This window comes from Myotis nattereri (genome assembly GCF_964212035.1).
Source record: "Myotis nattereri genome assembly, chromosome: 10".
Lineage (NCBI taxonomy): Eukaryota > Metazoa > Chordata > Mammalia > Chiroptera > Vespertilionidae > Myotis > Myotis nattereri.
This window is the reverse complement of record NC_138085.1, coordinates 71,826,983-71,841,247: the sequence shown is the minus strand read 5'-3', so window position 1 is coordinate 71,841,247 and position 14,265 is coordinate 71,826,983. Positions and strand designations below refer to the sequence as shown.

The following is a 14,265-nucleotide window of genomic DNA, read 5'->3' as shown; positions in this document are numbered from 1 at the left end:
ATTTTCCATAAACTCTTTGGTGAATTTGTCTTTTCATCTATAATTTTCTCCATTTTCTTGCACATACTGATTATACTTATTTCTAAGTCCGTATGAGTCAGTTCTAGTATTTGGAATATTATTGGGTCTATTTGTTTTGCCTGCTTTTTTCTTTGGTTATCAACCATGTGGTACTGTATTTGATATTTCTAATAGTTTTGAATGAACATCAGACAATTCAGTTAAAAACATAGAGGCTCCACCTGGCCAGTGTGGAGCATCGACCCATGAACCAGGAGGTCACGGTTTGATTCCCAGTCAGGGCTCATGTCTGGTTTGTACACTCAGTCCCCAGTAGGTGATTGAGGGTGCAGAAGGCAGCCAATCAATGGTTCTCTCTCATCATTGATGTTTCTGTCCCTCTTTCCCTCTCTCATTCTCCCATCCATTCTCTGAAATCAATAAAAAAAAATTTTTAAAAAAGCTCTAGAGGCTCCAAATGATGCTATCTTATTCTAGAGAGAGGGTTCATTGTCCCTTCTCACAGGCATATAGATGTTGGCAGATCACCCTAATCCAGATGGGCACCCTGCTGAGTTTGGCTGGTTTGTAGCTTTGGTCAGGGTCTGGCTCCCTCTGGCTCACTGCTGTTCCTGAGGTAGAGCTCTTTAGGGTTTTCATCCAAGAGTCTGGAGCGGTCAGTGTTCCTAGACACTTTTTTAAAAAAATACGTTTTTATTGATTTTATAGAGAGAGAGGAAGGGAGAGAGAGAGGAAAATCGATGAGAGAGAAACATGCATTGGCTACCTCCTGCACACCCCAACAGGGGATCAAGCCAACAACCCAGGCATGTGCCTTGACCAGGAATCGAACCGGTGACCTTTTAGTGCATGGGTCAATGCTTAACCACTGAGAAACACTAGCCAGGCAATTCCTAGACACTTTTAAGTGCCTTAATCTTTAAAATATTTTAAGATAGAATGTCATAATTTCTCAAACATTAAATCACCCAGACAGTGTGGATCTTTGCCCTGATGGATCTCAAATTCTAAATTTTGTCTTGTAAGATTGCTGATAGCTCCACTCTGCTTTTCAGAGGTAGTTTATTTTTTCTTTTTAATTGAATTTATTGGGGTGACATTGATTAATAAAATTGTATAGGTTTTAGGTGTACAATTCTGTAATTTATCATTTATATATTGTATTGTGTGTTCACCACTCCAAGTCAAGTCTCTGTCCATCACCATTTATCCCCCTATACCTTCTTCTTCCCCGCCCTCCATCCCTTTTCCCTCTGGTAATCACTATACGGTTGTCTGTGAATATGAGAAACTTACCAGAAATTTCAATGCAAAATTGGTTTATGTACCAATGAATTAAAAACTCTACTTGTACTTCTACCATGATCTGTTTTTACTCCTCAGCCATGGAAACATTTTATGAAGAAGGAAGAATATTGGTGTCATTATTCTTTGTAAAATGTACTTCCTACAGGGAGACAGTGGAAGTGACCTGATTTAAAAATGGTGATTTATGATTTAATCTATTTTTCCAAAGGTGTTGCTATTATGATCAATTTTGGATTAAGGAAAGGAGTATTAATATATACACATATGCAATACACATATAATTTTGAAGACTTGTGTTATAAACAAGGCTTTAAAAGCACAGTTGTAGAAAAACAGAACATCTTGAAAGTACAAACAAGGTACATTCAAAATGTTCACTCTCATAAGACAAATGAAAAAAAAGGCAACCCAAGTTATTTTTGAAATCCAATGGCAAATATAACGTTCGGTAGATGTTGCTAGTTTTGATTTACTAGATTGAAAATGTAAAAATGCTTTTGGGAAAATGAGGTACTGGGTTGAGTGTGAAGCATGGTAGCTCAAGAGTTTGGTTATCTAGAGGAGTCATTAATGATTCGCTTTCAAAATTATTTGGTTTTGGTTGGTCATCTCTCATTGTCATCCCTTATTGCTTCCTATCCTTTCCACTCTCCTCAAAGAGTTGGGTTTTTATGTATTTTTATTATTATTTGTGGTACAGGCACTTAGTAAGTACACGCTAAGGTTTTTTTTTTGTTTTTGTTTTTTAATGAATGACTATGCCAAATACCACATTAATGGTACAGGGGTTCTGATGAAGTAGTGATGCTTAAGCCTGTGGTGATCTAAGGGTTGCTGGAAGAGGAAGGTCGTTAAGCAGGAGGAGGCTTCAGAAGATGAACGGAGGGGGTGGCACTGTGGGCACAAAGACAGCTACAGAGAATCATCACAGACCAAGGATGGCATATGGAAGCACTGAGTGAACCAGTTTTCTTGGAGGAGAGTTTGCATTGGCCAATAGTAGAAAATACAGATGTAGATTGAGGCAACGTGGTCATCGATTTAGAATATAGAGCTAGATATTGTTCATTAATAGATTAGGCTGTGATTTTAAGAAATTGCTTCAGCCTTAGGTTTTGTTCTTTTCTTTTTTAAAAATACATGGTTTACAAAGACATTGAAGCTTTTGTGAGATGTTTATGATCTGAAGATGTTTTTCTCCCCCTTTGGTATTGAGGATTCCAGAAATGTTTGAAGCTTTTACTTTTTAGCCACCTGCTGTTAAGTACACTTCTGGAAATAGTTATAAACTTCATGTATATATATTCATTTTTTAGGGGAGTCAAATTTTTATTATACATTTTAAAATATACAGTTGATTGTTGATTATACTCCCTCAGGATCTCTAAGTTATTTCACATTCTCCACCTGTTTCAAAGGCCGATCCAAAGGAAAAGTAACACAATTTGGATGAAGGAGAAATACTTTAGGAAGGGAAACCACATGATGAATTGTAGCAGTTAGAACCTGGTAGCATTCAGGTGACAGAAAATGTAACCACACTGGCTTAAGTAAAAAGAGAATTTATTGAGTCACATAACCAAAAAGACCAGGGGTAAAGATAGCTTGGAGCATGACTGGTTTTAGGGCTCAAACGATGTCATCAGAACTTTGCTTTGCCTTCTGCTCTGCTGGCATTGTTCTCAGGTCTCCCTAGTGTTTCTCAATACCTCCAACCAGTGTCAGAACTCTAGAAGAAGAGAAAGTCTGACATCATGAGTGGAAGTCTTAGAATTAGACTTGTTAGCTTCACTTGGACAATGAATGCGCTGGATATTACTCTGGGAGATAGAATGCACTGGTTAACTTAGGGTGTTGGTATTTTTTTTTATTATTGAGCTATACATTTTGGCTTTGTGAAGCCGTCTCTATATTTGTTATATTTATAGTAAAACTAGAGGCCTGGTGGGGTCCCTCAGCCTGGCCTGTGGGGATCAGGTAGATACTGATCTCTGGGTCCGGGTTGCAGGTGAAACAGATTTGGAGCCAACAGTGCCCCAGCAGCAACCTAACCCATGCCGATTCCATGAGGAATTGGCCTCTCTCCTCTACTGGTTGGAGCATCTCCCCCCTGGTGGTCATTGCGTGTCGTAGCTACCAGGAGAACAGTCAGACTATCGCTTAGGCTTTTTATATATATACTAAAGGCCCGGTGCACAAAAATTGGGGGCCCTCAGCCCGGCCTGTGCCCTCTTGCAGTCTGGGACCCCTCAGGGGATGACCACCTGCTGGTTTAGGCCTGCTCTCCGGGGGATTGGGCCTAAGCTGGCAATCAGACATCCCTCTGGCAGCCCGGCAGCCCTCGGGGGATGTCCACTTGCCAGCGGGGAGCAGACCTAAGCTGCAGTCGGACATCCTTAGCGCTGCTGAGGAGGCAGGAGAGGCTCCCACGACCACCGCTGTACTGTCAGCCATCAGCCTGGCTTGTGGCTGAGCAGAGCTCCCCCATGTGGGAGCACACTAACCACCAGAGGGCAGCTCCTGCATTGAGCGTCTGCCCCCTGGTGGTCAGTGTGTGTCATAGTGACCAGTCATTCCCAGTCTTTCTGCTGTTAGAGTCAGTTTGCATATTGCCCTTTTACTATATAGGATAGAGGCCTGGTGCACGGGTGGGGGCTGTCTGGTTTGCCCTGAAGGGTCTCCCGGATCAGGGTGGGGGTCCTGCTTGGGTACCTGGCCAGCCTGGGTGAGGGGCTGATGGCTGTTTGCAGCTGGTCACACCCCCTTCAGGGTGGGGGTTCCCACTGGGGTCCCTGGCTAGTCTGGGTGAGGGGCTGAGGGCCCTTTTCAGGCTGGCCGGCAACTGAAGCTCCCAGCCTCTCCTTTTAATTTTTTTTTTTTATTCTGGGATTTATTTACCTTCTATAATTGAAACTTTGTTGTTGTCACTGGCGCTCCCAGCTTTGAGGCCATGGCTGGCTGAAAGTAGGTATCTGGGGTTTGTTTGGCTTCTATAATTGAAACTTTGTTGCCATCCTGCTCGCTCCAGCTCTGAGGCTGCGGCTGGCTGAAAGCAGGTATCTGGGGTTTGTTTAGCTTCTATAATTAAAACTTTGTTGCTTTCGGAGCTCAGAGCCAGGCTGCGGCAGGCGAGGAACCTTGGCTTCCTCCATCACTGGAGCAAGCAAGCCTCCTGCTCACTTCAGCTGTGTGGCTGCCGGCCACCATCTTTGTTGGCAGTTAATTTGCATATCTCGCTGATTAGCCAATGGGAAATGTAGCGGAGGTACGGTTAATTACCCTTTTTGTCTTTTATTAGATAGGATATAGATTGTTTTGAAAGAACTGAATGTATCCAGCATACAAAAATTAATCAATGTAATTCCTCAGATTCAGGAATTCCAATGAACTCTAAGCAGGTATATTGAAAGAAATACACTTCTAGATATATCATGGCAAAATTACAGGAAACCAAACACAATGAGAAAAACTTAAAAACAGCCAGAGAAAACAAAACAGTGATTGGTAGACTGTTAGCTGACTGTTTATAGCAACAAGGGAAAATAGAAGACATTTTAATAATATCTTTAATGTGATGAATGAAAACAATGACCATTTAAAACTTAACTTTACTAATTCTTTTGGGAGAAGGAAAAAAAAATCTCTTTTCAAAGGCCAGTGATGCAGAAATGAATGGGAGAGAACAGTAAAGAGGTTATAAAACTGTAAATCATCCAGAGGGTGTTTGAACTGGAATTATCTTATACATTTTGGTGGGTGTTTGGATTTATGTTCCCAATGCACGTTATCTAGACAAATATTAAAATTAAGTGACTTTTTCTTGATTTTTACTGATTTGGGAGTGGGGAATGGTTACCTGTAAGGTACTAAAGAAAATGACATTGAACATGGCTTTGCAAATAGATAACTTCATAATAAATAAAGGCCATGTCTGCCATCCTTCTTTCTCGTCTTCTGATCTTGTAGTGCTTTGTGTAATGCTATGGTTCTTTCTTGGGGACAACTGGAAATATCCTGAGTCTGGGTCCTATCTCTTAAAGGTTCTAATTTTGTCATTTAGGTAGAGCCTCGGCATCAGTGGTTTTAGAAAGCCAGTTCTAGTGTATAACCAGGGCTGAGACCATAGGTACTGAAAACGAGTATGGGTGAGATCGATCTGAATTCTGGTCTCAGCTCTATTGATTACAAGGCAGATTATGTTGTCTAAGGTACCTAACATTTATACATTTACTTATTGATAAAACTGCTAATATTAGTACTTATCTCACAAGGCTGTTATAGGAATAAAAAAAGTAACATTTGAATGGACAAATGGAAATGAAACTGGAGGTGTGGAAGCCAAAATGACAAGATCATTCTATAATTATAACTACAGAGGGTTTAGGAAGTGTTTATGTTTTCAAAGCAGTCCTCTAGCTCCCTTTATGATTTGAAGCAGCACATTCACATTTAATTTCATATAGGAGAGGTTTTGGTACTTATTGAAAGTCTATACGTTTGGGATTATTTTGCTGTTCTTGGTTTATCTAAAAGGATAGGCACATTAAAAAGGAAAAAGTCTCACTTGGTTAGTGTGTATCAGTGATTGAGCATCGACCCATGAACCGGAAGGTCATGCATGGATCGAACCATGAACCAGAAGGTCATGGTTCAGTTACGGTCAGGGCACATGCCAGGGTTGCAGGCTGTACCCCAGTAGTGGGCCTGCAGGAGGCAACCCATCGATTGTTTTTTTCTCTCATCAATGTTTCCATCTCCCTCTCCCTTCCTCTCTCTCTAAAAAGAAAAAAATCAGTTAAAAAAAATAAAAAGGAAAAAGTCTTGTATATTTTGAACCTGGTTCTAATGTATGCTTTTTTCAACATTTTTAAAAAGCAAAAAACCTTAGCCATTTAAAAACATTTTTCAGAAAAATTATCTGCATCCTGCTGAGAATTTTATGCCAGGTTGCAGCCCCCACACAAGCTTTGGAGAGCCAAGATATTTAAACCTGCAAAGTGAAGTGCCAGCTCAACCTTTATGCTGGTCCGATGTAGTCATTTAGCCACACAATGGTTTGTAGCCTTGAATTAGCAGTGGCTCAGGAAACCTTGTATACATTTAGACCATGTTTTTAAGTTGTTGGAATGATGAAAATGCCATAGAAGCACAATATTGTTGTAAGTAAAGCACTCAACACATTTAATGTAATTTCTTGAATAAGTTTCAGGAACATTTATGAAGAAGCCAGATTGAAAAGTAAAAAGTCTGGATTATTATACATTTTTTTAAAAGAAGGGCAACTAATTACTTATAGTATCAGATATAATCTACCAGTGAGCATCAGTCCTGTTTTTAAATCAAAGGAGCCCTTTAGGAGTTGAAAAAATTAACTGGTAAAAATAGATTACATATAATTTGGGTGTTTAAAGGTGTATTTTAAAAGGATATATTATTTTTTAAATTTGGAGATGTTTGCAATGTTAACATGAACTTTAGCTCAGTCAGCCCCTATGGGAATTATTTTTAAAAAAGGCAGAATTTGTCCCAGTGAAGCTTGATTTAAATAAAAAACTAATTTATTATCTTAAAAGTCTAAGTTAACCATTTGTTTACTTTCAACTCCTACCTATCCTGGATTTAATGAACTTGGGTTTAGGAGTAGTGCCTAACTAGGGGTTGAGAACATTTTAGAAGTCAGAACAATAGAGTCAAGAAAAGATGAAATAGCTATTTCAAACATTTGAGTTTGTATTGATATATGAATAGAATTGAATAGAAATAATTTTGAGATTAGTTATAGATTTATGTTTTAAGTATATCTAGGTCATAGTGAAGAAAATAGGCAACCTTAATAATATTTTACCGAATCAGAAAATGTGTAATAGTGATTTCAAACTCTTAAGACTAAAAACAAACAATTGAAGCACTATCCATTAACCTAATGACTTTAACTTCCTGAAGAAAGCCTAAGCCCTGACTTAATTTGGCTCAGTAGATAGAGTGTCGGCCTTCGGACTCAAGGGTCCCGGGTTCGAGTCTGGTCAGGGGCATGTACCTTGGTTGCGGGCACATCCCCAGTGGGGAGTTTGCAGGGGGCAGCTGATCGATGTTTCTCTCTCCTCGATGTTTCTGACTCTTTATCCCTCTCCCTTCCTCTCTGTAAAAATTAATAAAATATATTTAAAAAAAAGAAAGCCTAAGAACTATTTCTTACTTTTTCGGTTTTTTTTTTTTTTACTTTAATTTATAACTATTAAAATTGGGCTCTTTTTGTGCTGTTTTACAACATGCCTTGGGAGAATTTTTGTTTTCTAAGAAAATAATGCAATATAAGATGTTTGTAATATTTATGTTGAAGAGTTAATGAAGGTTTTGAAACGTGAGAAACTCCTTTAGCCAGATTAAAGAATTGAGATAAGTTTAATGATATGGCTTCTTTAACTTTTAGCATTATTTTGTGACTATAAATTTGTAACTAGCCATTTTTAGAAATCAAAGTATAATTCTTAGATCTAATTTTTAGAAATCAAATGCCAGAATTGCCTAATTTTAAAGCACTCTGTATTATGGAGACTTTAAAATATATGCAAAAGTAGAAAGTATTGTATAATGAATCTTCATGGGGCTATCACCATCCCTTCAATAATTATCAACTCATCACCAATCTTGTTTTATCTGTACCATCATCCATTTACCTCTTAGTATATTATTTTGAGGCAAATTCTGTGCATTATATTTTAATCTGTAAATATTTTGGTATGTTCCTAAAAAAGATAAATATTTTTAAAAGCATAAACAAAATACCATTATTTTATCTAAAAAATTAATTCCCTAGCATGATAAAATAACCAGTCAGTGTTTACATTTCAAACTGTCTGAATCATAATCTATGCATTGTGATTGTTAGGTCTTTTCAGTCCTTTTTAACTTATCCGCTTTCTTCTCATCCCTCTTTCCCACCATTTACAATTTACATTTGAAGAATCAGGGCGAGTTATTTATCCTATAAAATTACCACAGACTGGATTCTGCTGATTATATCCCCATGGCATAGTTTCACAAGTTACTTTATTTCTCTGCATTTTCTGTAAATTTATAGATGGATATATGTCCCAGATTTTGTGCACCCTCAACCACCTGGTATATAGTAAAAAACCAATAACAATCTTCACTCCCTCTATAAAAGAGGTTCTGAATTTTGTGGTAGCTGTCATAGGGACTATATGCTTTATTTTATATGTGAGATATACAGGCATCTTTAGTTTTTATTTGGATAATTGTGTATAATGCATGACTGAATTTACAACACTGGTTATAGTAAAATGAGACAAATGTGTGTATAGTAAGTGTATAGTAAGGAAAAAGACTATCAAAAGCCATAGAAGGATTATAAAGATACAGTATCCTGGAGTCATTCATTTTAAGGACAGACAGCCCTGTTCACTTAAAATCCCCTAATGATATCACTGTTTTTAAAAATTGACAGAATAATATCTACACTAATAAAAGACAAATATGCTAATTGACCTTACCTTTGCTTCGCCCACCAGCCAATCAGAAGAGTATGCAAATTAACCCAACAAAGATGGCCGTTAAATTTGCATACTGCAGGCGGGGCGGGGCAGCACCATCCGCCGCCCGCCCGGCCGCCATCCGGGCCTGCTGTGTGCAACCCAGGGCGGCGGGGTGGGGGGGGGGGCAGTGCCATCCACCGCCCATCCAGCCAGCCACCATCAGGGCCTGCCATCTGCCACCCGGGAGCAGGCCTAAGCCAGCAGGTGGTTATCTCCTGAGTGGTCCCAGACTGTGAGAGGGCACAGGTCGGGCTGAGGGAGTCCCCCCCCCCCCAACCAGTGCCCAAATTTTTGTGCGCTGGGCCTCTAGTGTTCTCATAATAATGACCTTGATTCACCAGGAAAGGTGAATTAGATTTAATATGGATTATTTTAAAGAATCACAACAGCTAGAGCAGCCGTGGGCAAACTACGGCCCACAGGCCGGATCCGGCCCGTTTGAAATGAATAAAACTATTGAAAAAAAAGACCGTACCCTTTTATGTAATGATGTTTACTTTGAATTTATATTAGTTCACACAAACACTCCATCCATGCTTTTGTTCCGGCCCTCCGGTCCAGTTTAAGAACCCATTGTGGCCCTCGAGTCAAAAAGTTTGCCCACCTCTGAGCTAGAGAGTCAACAATTTGGCCCTTAAAGGATTGAGAAATTATACATCATACTTGTAAAATATGGTATTGTGGTTAATCTGAAATCCCTGCTAATAATATATGTAATATGTATATATAAAAGAGAGGAATCATATAAAATTTTTCTTTATGTGAATAACTGGGAGATAAGGTATACTGGTTAATCAAATATTCAGACAAAATTTATTGTATAAACTCTATATAGATCACTAGTTCTTTTAAAATAATTGATTTTTTTATAAAATACCTTTTACACCAAAAGTAGAACACAATTTGATCTTTCTTTGATGATTCAAACTTTTGAGGGACTGTTTGTTGCTTCAGAATTATTGTTTTTTTAAATAAAAATTAAATTTATTGGGGTAAAATTGGTTAATAACATTATGTAAATTTTAGGTGTACAGCTTTACAGAGTTATTAGTATTAACCTTGATCAATATTAAATTGTAGCTGCATGGTAGAGTTGATTAATGCAGTGTCCCAAAGTACTGTTAGTTGTCAGAGACTTATCTCTGGATTAAGAAAGCCCAAATGGGTTTCGTGACTGTGGTATTCATAAGCGAGTCAAACAGAGACTTATAAGAACTGATATGCATGGGTATATATATGCAGCTGCATACATAGATATATGTTTACTTGTGTGCAGATGTGTATACATTACTGTTAAATTTATAGTGTGTATTGTTAAGCATATACACATGTATACCACCTTGTGACATGTGCAGCCATTTACTAGCGCTAAGGAAGCTGCAAATTGAAAGAATTTGATCAAAATTTACCAAGAGGAAATTGGCTCCAAGGCATAATGATTTTGGCTGGAGAAGATAGTGATCCTGGCACAGTATACTCCCTATTTCCTTGTGAGAGCTCCAAGATGAAAAGAAATAGCTACATAGAGGCAGATGCTTGGTGGTTTTCTGGAAGCACAATTATATGGTTTATGAAAAACAGGAAGATCAACATCTCATGCATTTTTTTTGAACTGAGAACTGATTTAATGTGCTGTTTTGTACCTCTTGACCTTTCTATTGAGCCATGATAATTTTTGTTTGTATGATTCTTTTCTTTTACATTCTTATTTTAACTGTGCTAGGCTTGAAAAGAAATTATGTCTTAAAATGCCTTTAAGCTAATATTTTTTAGACTTCAAAGTTTTTTAGCATTTTATTTTATTTTTATTTAGTTTTTATTGGATTTATTGGGGTGACATTAGCTAATAAAACCATATAGGTTTCAAGTGTACACCTCAATAACATCATTTGCATACTGTACTGCATTCACCATCAAAGTAAAGTCTCTTTTAATTATTGGTTATAATTAGTCATATTGCAATATTATATTTTCAGAATTGCTGTCCAGTTTTCTTTTGTCTACTTCTGCTCTTATCTACAGATTAGTTTGGCTTCTAGTAGCCAGTATTTCTACCGACCCTGGAAAAAATTTGGATCCTTTAGTATATTTAACTTAGTTTATAATGAATTGAATAGTAGTGATCATTCACTTGACAAATAATTTGAGTGCCCCCTTTGAATAGCCCATGATGTCTAGCGCAGCCCTTCCTCAAAGATGAACAAGACACTGTCCCTGTTCTCAGGTAATTTATAGTTAATAGAGGAATGATAATATGAAGTAACTATATCATTCAGTCAGTCAGTCATTCTTTATGAAAATTAGTGGGTACACTGAATAGAACTTTCTTTTTATTTTTCATTTTCAATGCCTGAGGAACTTTAGCCATTTGTTCTGCTGCATTTTGCTTATGTGACACTAAAAAACACCTTATGTCTCTACCGTAAGTGAAAGAAACATGGAAGGAACTAAAACGTATCTGTAGGAACTTCCCTGAAATATTAATTTGAGTGTCCCCTGAAATATTAATTTGGGTTGCAAACTCAGTTGCCTGAAGGAGCCAACCAGGTAGTACAAATGAGTGGAAAGGACAGGCATGAAACAGTAGTAATTGGTAGAGATTGTGATCTACTGAAGTGTGTATGTTTTGTCTAAAGATTTTCAAATAAAATTTTTTATGTGGGTCAAAGTTAGCATGACTACAGGCTGAGGCTGCCAATTTGGGACCCCTCCATACTTTCTTAATATTAATGAACCCATCACAACAACATTTGAGAGAAAAAACACGAACGGTGATTTAAAATTAAACTTAAATAAGTAATCCAATTTAAGAATGTTTACACCATTTAGTAAGCGATTTGGGGCTTTTTTTCCCTGGGGCATAGGTGACATTCAAATTAAGGATGATGGAAAAAAAAATACATTAAGGATGATGGGATCCCAGGAGGAGTCTGGAAGATATTAGTATTATGGATCTAGTCAGATGAGGAGATCAAATTTGTAGAATCCATTACTGTAGGAGAAATAGGAATTAGCAAGAAGGAAGTTAGTTCTCTATTTTTAAGTTTTATTTATTTTTAATTTTTATTGATTTCAGAGAGGAAGGGAGAGAGGGAGAGAAAGATAGAAACATCAGTGATAAGAGAGAATCATGATCGGCTGCCTCCTGCATATCCCCCACTGGGGATCAAGCCCACAACCCAGGCATGTGCCCTGACCAGGAATTGAACCATGACTTCCTGGTTCCTAGGTTGACGCTCAACCACTGAGCCACATCACTGGGCATCTTGAAGTTTTTTGTTTTTTTTTTAATCTTGATTGTTGAGATTATTATAGATGTCCCTCCCCCCACTTTCCTCTCTCCACCATAGGTAATGCAGATATGCATATAAGACAGTTGTTTAATCTCTTCCTGCAATCCCACCTCCCTTCCCTTTGAGAATCATTAGTCTGTTCCATTTCCATGCCTCTGATTCTATTTTATTCACCAGTTTATTCTATTCATTAGATTTCTTATTTGTTTATTTTGATTCAGTTGTTGATAGGTATGTATTTTTGACATTATATTGGTCATGTTTTTTTTTTTATCTTTTTCTTCTTCCTCTTCTTAAAGAATACCCTTCAACATTTCATATAATACTGGTTTGGTGGTGATGAACTCCTTTAGCTTTTTCTGGTTTGTGAAGCTCTTTATCTGACCTTCAATTCTAAATGATAGCTTTGCTGGGTAGAATATCTTAGTTGTAGGTCTTTGCTATTCATCACTTTGAATATTTCTTGCCCTTCTCGTCTGCATAGTTTCTGTTGAGAAATCAGCTGACAGTTGTATGAGCATTCCCTTGTAGGTAACTGCTTTTCTCTTGCTATTTTTAAGATTCTCTGTTTGTCTTTAGCCCTTGGCATTTTAATTATGATGTGTCTTGGTATGGTCCTCTTTGGGTTCCTCTTGTTTGGGACTCTGTGCTTCCTGGACTTGTAACTCTCTTTTATTAGGTAGGGGAAGTTTTCTGTCATTATTTCTTCAACTAGATTTTCAATATCTTGCTCTGTATCTTCTTCTGGCACTCCCATAATGTGAATATTGGTCTGCTTGGAGTTGTCCCAGAGGCTCCTTACACTGTCTTCATGTTTTTGGATTCTTTTTTCTTTTTGCTCTTCCGGTTGGGTGTTTTTTGCTTCCTCATATTTCAAATTATTGATTTAATTCTCAGAATCCTCTACTGTTGAATCCCTCAATACTATTTTTAATTTCAGTGTATGCTTAATTTCTGACTGGTCCTTTTCCATTTTTTTTGGAGGTTTATAGATGACTAGTGGCCTGGTGCACGAATTTGTGTACATTGAAAGGAAATTAATTAGAAGAGATATTTTAATATTCCTATTCACTGTTTCTGTATAATAGAAGTGTCAACCAAATTCAAGTTTGACAATGACAGATTGAAACACATGCGTGCAATTGGTGCCAGCAAGAGCCGTGTGTATGTGTGTGTGTGTGTGTGTGTGTGTGTGTGTGTATATATATATATATATAAACAAACTTGCTTAATTAGATCTGCTTTCTGATGTAGCTAAACTTCTTCCAGCCCAGTGAAGCACCCCAACTTCTCTTTCAGGTAATTGTCAGCAACACAGCAGTAAATATCAACACAAAGCAGATTATTATTGTAGATCACGCAGGGAGAACAAAGGGTAAAATATTTAACTGCAGGAGTATTTGACTATATTCTGTGCAGTGAGAAAACCTGAAGTCATTCATTTTCAAGTTCCACCATTTCTTACTTCTTTTCAGTCAGGTCGTTTCTAAGCTTTCTAAATCTCCATTTTCCGGCTAATAAAAAGAAAATAGGATTCCATCGAGTCCCCTTTCTACCTACTCCAGGACTTCTGTGAGAATCAAATGAGATGAGGCACGGGAAAACACTTCACAGACATTTGGTTAAAGTGTAAAATGTTTGCACCTGGCTATAAAGCACATTGTGTTCCTGGGCTGAAGAAACTCTAAGGAGGCTAGTCGCTAGGGAGAGGAAACCGGGCATTGCTACGTGATGTCATTACCTGGCTACCACAGTGACTGTTTCCAGGCTGGGCTGGGCTGTGGGCCACATTTTATACCATGGGGTCTTGGCAGTGTCAGCTGCAATTTGGTGGGCTGTTGCTCCAGGATGGTGGTGGGGCCTGTGTCCCGCTTGGGGGAAGCTGAGTGTTGCTCTTTGGGCGCCAGGTCCATGTTGCCATTTCTCTGTAAATGGCCAGTGCATGTCATGGCAGCTCCTGCGTTGAGCATCTGCCCTGTGGTGGCCAGTGCATGTCATAGCGACTGGTCAGACGGTCAGACACTTAGCATATTAGCCTTTTATACATAGATTCTTGAGTAACCTTATAACTGTGGTTTTGAACTCTA

General features: G+C 38.1%; 1 protein-coding gene across 2 annotated transcripts in view; it reads left to right on the top strand.

The window, feature by feature from the left end:
- Positions 1–14,265, top strand: part of BABAM2 (BRISC and BRCA1 A complex member 2) — a 353,123-nt gene that overhangs the window by 79,875 nt on the left and 258,983 nt on the right. The gene's annotated exons all lie outside the window — the stretch shown is intronic.